Source organism: Ochotona princeps, chromosome 10 (assembly GCF_030435755.1).
Source record: "Ochotona princeps isolate mOchPri1 chromosome 10, mOchPri1.hap1, whole genome shotgun sequence".
Lineage (NCBI taxonomy): Eukaryota > Metazoa > Chordata > Mammalia > Lagomorpha > Ochotonidae > Ochotona > Ochotona princeps.
In genome coordinates, this window is record NC_080841.1 from 5,320,229 (window position 1) to 5,327,164 (window position 6,936).

Sequence of the window (6,936 nt, forward strand, 5' to 3'; positions counted from 1 at the left end):
GCCCCCACAGTTGCTTTCTGAGATATTCTATCGAAAGCTAAAATGATAGAGTAGTTATGTTGTTTGCCTGATAAGAAAGTAAAGGTGCCTCCTTGGCACTAGCTGTGAGAGCACAGCTTTTCTTTCTTCTGAATGCTACTTTGGAATTAATTCATCTCGGATTCACTTTTAATGGTGAACTTCAATAAGGTCAGCTGTTTTCATATATTTAAGTTAAACTTTATATTATTCAATTTGTCCTTCAAAGATGAATGAGCCCACTCATTAAATGATCATTTTTATGAGTTCAGGCACAGGCAGAGATCAGCAGTTTGAGTGAGCCACACTGTTCTGATTGACTCAGTAAATGAAAGCGTCTCAGTCAACAAGTTTCATAGCATATCCTAAGTTTTAACTTGCTGTATCAAAAAAAAATTTCTGAAAATTGCTGCATTGACTATTCAACATAAAATTACATTAGTTGTATATGATCTTATTAAAGTTAAGAAGTCTTGAAGTTTTTGAGAATATGTGCTACATTGGGCCTGGTGCGATAGCATTATGGCTGAAGTCCTCGCTTTGCATGCCCTGGGACCCTCTATTGGTGCCAGTTCATGTTCTGGCTGCTCCACTTTCCTCCCAGCTCCCTGCCTGTGGCCTAGGAAAGCAGTAGAGGGCTGAGAAGAAAACCCTATGGAAAAATACAGATTGAAATTCAACTTGTTTTATCAGCCATATATTATATAAGAAATACTTGGGATAAATTTATCTGTTTCATATAACATATAATAGAAGACATATCTATACTATATTTGACATTATGTCAAAAGTTCATGGGGAATGGGAGCTAATGATGTATTTATTCTGGGGCACAGAATTTTTTAAAACCATGTAAAAGAAAGATTTTTCAGTAATACATGGAAATTTTAGATTATGAGGAATTGTGCATGATTTCCAAAAAACACTTACACAAAAATAATATATTTAAATTCCATTTACTCACAAAAGTTCTGAAATAGTATTATTTATAATTGTTGACAATGCCAACTTGTGAAAATACTTTTTATTTTTATTTTTCTAAAGAGAACAGAATTCATGTATTCCATAGATTCACTTCTTCTCCCTCCCCACATCCACTCCAATCAACACCCCCTTCGTTTCTCTTCAGCACTTAGAACTCGCAGCCTTAACTTACCACTAACCATAGTATTCAACAAAGCAGGAAGACCGTGGTATAACAGGAGCATCAACAAGGGCTAAAATCCACGATCATTTTACATAATGTCTGTTTTATTATTAAACATTTTTTGTATTCTGCATTTACAGCTACATGTGAAGAAAAACATAAAAAACCATGTAATATTTGTCTTTTTGAGTTGGGATCATTTCAGTATGCACAGTGGTTTTCATTGCCTTGATTTTGTTGTAAAACATAGTATTTTTTTCTGTTTCAAAGCTGAGTAGTGTTCTATAATGAGTATATCTCATTTTCGTTATTCAGACTTTAGCTGATGGACATGTGGGTTGATATTTTAACTACTGGGAATCAAGCTTCAATAAAAAACGTGGGTAAGGATTGCTCTTTTATAAGCTGTATGCCAATGTATTTTCAAATGAGCCTTGGTACTAAATACAGATTTACTTTTAGTCTTTGTTAACAGAATAGCTTTAATGTCTTTATTAATTTAATATGGCATGATTTATTGTAAGCAAAGCATGTGATTTTTAATTTGTAGAAGAGAAACAAGTGGATGTATCTCTAAGATGCCCACACTTCCTTAACCTAAAAATGGCTACATTTTCCCAACACCACCGGCACTGAGTCCACCAGAGTCACTTCCGTTCTGCTGCAGTCACTTGGGCATCCCTCGTCTTCTCCATCCTATATCCCATCAGTTCTGCATATCTTTCTCTTCCTTCTCTAATTTTCCTATGACCGAGGAAAGCTGTCTACATTCCATGAGAGGAAAACATAGTCATGTTTTACTTTGTGAATATTCTTTGCATGTGCTACGTTTTCCTCCCAAGCTCTTATTTCAAAATCCTTTCAAAATCCTACATCATCAGTTGTTTTTAGACATTCCATTTTATTTTCTCCTAAAGGTCCTAATTTCTGCTTCCGTCTTCAAATTCCTCTCTGCTTTTATTTTGATTTTAATTTCTGCGTATTTTTATAAACAGTTTGTGAAAGTCCTCTTACATCACATGTCCTAAAATTCATGAATCTCTTGCAATTCATTTTCATGTGAAAATGATGACTACAGAAGCCCGTGCTGTGGCATAGTGGGTGAGCCTGTCTCCTGTGGCACCTTGAGGCTATGATGCAGAGGTAAGAGCTCCTTGAAAGATGCCTGCAGAAATACTTTTTGTTATTCCTATTAGGTTGCCTGACTAGCAAACAAGCAGTCCCGCATACCTTGAAAAGACTTTTCATAGAAAAACACAGATATTGATAGGTGGACCCATTTTATGGACCTCCGAATGCAATGTTAGGCTAAGTGGCTAAGTATTGACAGGAAACTGCAAGTGCCACATTGTCAAAAAGGAGCAAAGATGATGGAATGCTAAATATTACATTGAAGCATGTCTTTGGAAAGGAAGCCAACTCAGAGTCCCTGACGGACTGGTCCACCCTCTATTGACTAACTTATGGATATTGAACGGATGGCCTCACGGTGATCCTCCCAACAATGTGACACATGGAAAACAGAAGACAAGGAGCCCTGAACGGGTCAGTACAATGTGCTTAGCTAGCGCCTTCTCTTTCATGGAAACTGGCAAGCCCAGCGTTGTGATGATTTTGTTAGGTAACTGCTTTGTTACCTGCCTCTATTGCTTTAAGCTTAGGTAAGAAACTTGCCATGTAGCTGAGTGTGCATCCTCTTTTGTGCACTCATCTGCTGCCAAAAACATAGCAGATGTATTTCATGTAAGCTCACCCGCCTTCATGATACTGAAGAGGTACAAATCTGTTGAAAGTTCCAAAGTTTTGGGCCTATTCTAATCTGGATCTAATATGTACTCATATATAAAAAGGAGGGTGACAAAACATCTTAGTTTCCTTGGGATGGGGGTGGGGTTTACCAAGAATCAGAAATTTCAGTGCTCAATCTAGAATAGTTCTGTGTCCTGTCACCAGGCCAAGGTCATTGTCCACCAATTTGTCCCTTACTCTCCCTCTTCTAGCAACAGTGGATTCCATGGATTCCCTCAAACCCGTCATTTCCATTCCATTTGTTCTGCTGCCTGCAGTGCTTATCCATAGCTTCCTTCAAGTATAATCAACATCTGTTTCAGGTGGGGTCTCCTTTTCCCATTCCATTTTATTCGGTCCCACAGTTCATCATCATTCTGAATATGCTTTATTGATTGGGCTATGAGCAACAGCCACAGCACACTCAAAAGTTGCTTGGGGGCCCAGTGTGAAGGCAGTGTTTGGCACTCTTGTGTCCCATTTCTGAGGGTTTGAGATCCAACTCTGACTAAGCATCTTATTCCAGCTTCCTACTAGTTATGCACAGCCTTGGAGAGAGCAGGTGATGATTCTACTTGGGTTCCTGCAGCATCAAGAGAGACCTCAAATGAGTTCCTGGCTCTTGGCTTTGATGAGGACCAGCCCTTGGAACCCCCGGCCTTTGGGGAGTGGGTAAGCCAAAAGAGTATAACTGTTGTCTGTCTGTTTCTTCATTTATGTTCTCTTTCAGTATTTTTGTCTTTCAAACAAAGTACAACTAAGTAAAAATATTTTTAAAAAATTGTTTAAAAAGAAAAATAGTAATTCTTTGCTACATAATGTTCAAATGGAAAATTGAATTTATGTATTTTTTCCTTGATTGGGCTAAGGTGAATTTTAGTTAAAACACTAACTTAGGTAATTCATTTATAGACTATCTAAGTGACCTTTATACTTACTATGTATAATCTGGGAAGCTTTTAAAAGTTATCTACATACATCAGTTACTGTAATCTTTCAGAGTGATTTCCATAAATGTTAAAAAAAAGAGAGAAACAAAGGAGTGATAATCCAATTTTATCATCAACTGGAGTCATACACCAAAACTTTAAGATTTTTATGCAGTTATAATGACACTATAGTATTCTATTGTTTCCTGAATCCTCTATTAGCTAATGACATCTTTTGCAAGTTCTTTTGAGGGATTTCTTGATCTGATTAGATCATTTCCATGAGATAATTTAGAAAGCAAATGGAAATCTTTTTTTAAGTGGTGAATAAATGCAAGAAATGTGTCAACAGTGATTCACAAATCCAATCTAAAGTGACAGCAACACGAAAAGCAAAGGGAAACCTAAGCCAGTTATGGATAAAATCATCAGTATTGAGGCCGATACTGTTGTGGTAATTCTCCATCCCTTATGAGTGCTGGTTCATGTCCCAGTGCCGCCACTTCTGATTTATCTCTGTACCTATGGGAAAGCAGCAGTGTATGGCCCAAGTCCTTAGGAGCCCTGAAGCCATGCAAGAGACCCAGAAGAAATTTCTGGCTCCTGGCTTTGGATCAGCTCAGCTCTGGCCATTGCAACCATCTGGGGAGTAAACCAGTGGGTAAAAAACTTTCTCTTTGTGTCTCTTCTTATTTCTCTGTAACCTGCCTTTTGAACAAAAAACACACAAAAATTTATAAAGTATTATGAATGAACGATTGGAATAAGATTTTAGCAAATTTTTGTATATCTCTCAAATCTATAGATTTAAAACTTGGAAAATTATGTTCCAGTATCACTGAAGTATTGCATTTTGGAAACAATATATGTGGGTCAACATTTTTTTAAGGATTTATCTTATTTTTATTTGCAGATCAGATCTAGAGAGAAGAGGAGAGACAGAGAAGTTCTCCCGTCTGATGATTCACTCCCTAATTGACCAAAAACGGCCAAAGCTGAGCCGACCCAAAGCCAGGAGCCAGGAACTTGTTCCAGATCTCCCTCATGGGTGCAGGATCCTAAGGCTTTGGGCTGTCTTCGACTGCTTTTCCAGGCCACAAACAGGGAGCTGGATAGGAAGTGGAGCTGCCGGGATTAGAACCGGCATTCCTATGTGATCCTGGTGTGTGCAAGGCGAGGGTTTAGCCACTAGCTACCTTGCTGGGCCTGGGTCAACGATATTGTAAAAGATAAAGCTTATGTTTAGTGGCTTATTTGCTGTGAACTTCCCTCCAATCCCTTTATATGTCAGCTTATTTTGTGAAGCTGCAGGAGAAATTTGGGGAAAATTCCTTTAATTATCTTGTCTAGAGATTCCTTCTGCAAACTCCAATTACTTATTTGATAGAAATCACTAGCTATTACTTTCTGTTTCTAGAGTGGGAAACAAACAAAAAAATCATGTTCTTTCATTCCCCATGCTCCTCCAATCATCTGAACTATCATGATAAGCAACAGCTATGAGAAGAAGACAATTAAAAGTAGCCCATCTCTATTGTTCTACTTTTCACCTGGAGAATGCTTAATCCATTCAAAGATATTCTTCCCTCAGTATTAAGACTATCAGCAGGGTCAGCTATTTGGTCTAGCAATAAAAAAGAATTAAGACACCTGTGGTGAATCAGTGTGCCTGGATCTGATATCTGAGTTCAGCTCCCTGGGAAGACCCAAGAAACCACAACGCTGGCTGAATTGGTTGTATTCCTGCTACCCATGTGGTGGGCCTGGTTTGAACTCCTGGTTCTAACCTTCCACTTCAGGGCTATTGTGGACATTTTAGGTAGAGGAGAACTCTGTCTCTGTGTCTCATAAATGACTAGATAAATATATAATATGAACTTTTCCTAGGGATTTAAATTTTGATCATGCATTTCTCTGTCATAAGCAGATAAACTGTGAATATTCTATTCAGTAAAATGAAAACTCAAATGAACTTAGACTCCCCTAAACACTTAGCAGTCATTTATTGGTAATTAGCTGTGCTGCTCAAGTGATGAATCAAAATATTCATTCAACTTAATAGGCCACTTGGAAGATTTTACTCAATGAGTAATCAAAACACAACATAATTGTTCACAAAATGTTTCAACAAATCTCAAAGTACAGTTTTATTAACCCAAACCACAATACGATATCACCACACTCTAGTAAGATTGGCTTTTATCTAAATGACAAAAGATAACAAGTATTGGCAAGGATGTGGAGAAAATGGAAATCCTATCCAGTGTTGGTGGGAATGTGAATGACTAGGATTATTGTGGAAAACAGCAGGAAGTATCCTTCAAAGATTCCATAATCCCATTTCTAGAGACTGGAAGCACATGCTTTGAAGAACATCTGGGTTCCTCACTACACTGCAGGACCATTCACAGAAGTCAGAGCATGGAAACAACCTAAAAGATCATCTTCTGATGAGTTAATAAGGATAATGTGGTAAATATATGCACTGGAACAATGCTCAGCCATGAAAGGGACGGTATCTTCTCACTTGCAGCAATATGAGGAAACTTAGTATAAATCTGTGGAGCGAAATAAGCCAAGAAGAGAAAGATGGTTGTCAAAAATCTCACACACGTCACGACTCAGGAGAAAACACGGGTCTTAAAGGTCAAGAAGCTGGTGTCAGTGTTACCAGAGAGTGCTGAGGGTACAGGCATGCGGACAATTACCAGGGGACAGATAGACCGGAGTGGGAGGTGCTGGTCTTCTTGCCAGAGTAAAGACCAAACTAATCTATTAAGTATTTGTCTATAAAAATAGCAGATGGGATTTTACGTTATTAAAATATAAATTCTTGAAAGATTAAATTTATTTGCTCTCATTGAACATTACACAGTGGATGAAACATCACAAAGTACCCCACAGGTATATGTAATTCATTCATGATATGTTTTAAAGTTTTAAGATAAGAAGAATAAAACTACATGAACTAATGATGGATGAGAATTAGGAAAAGTCTACTGAGAAGTTCAAAGGAGTCCCTAAATAAGCTAGTACGATACAACTTTATAAGCT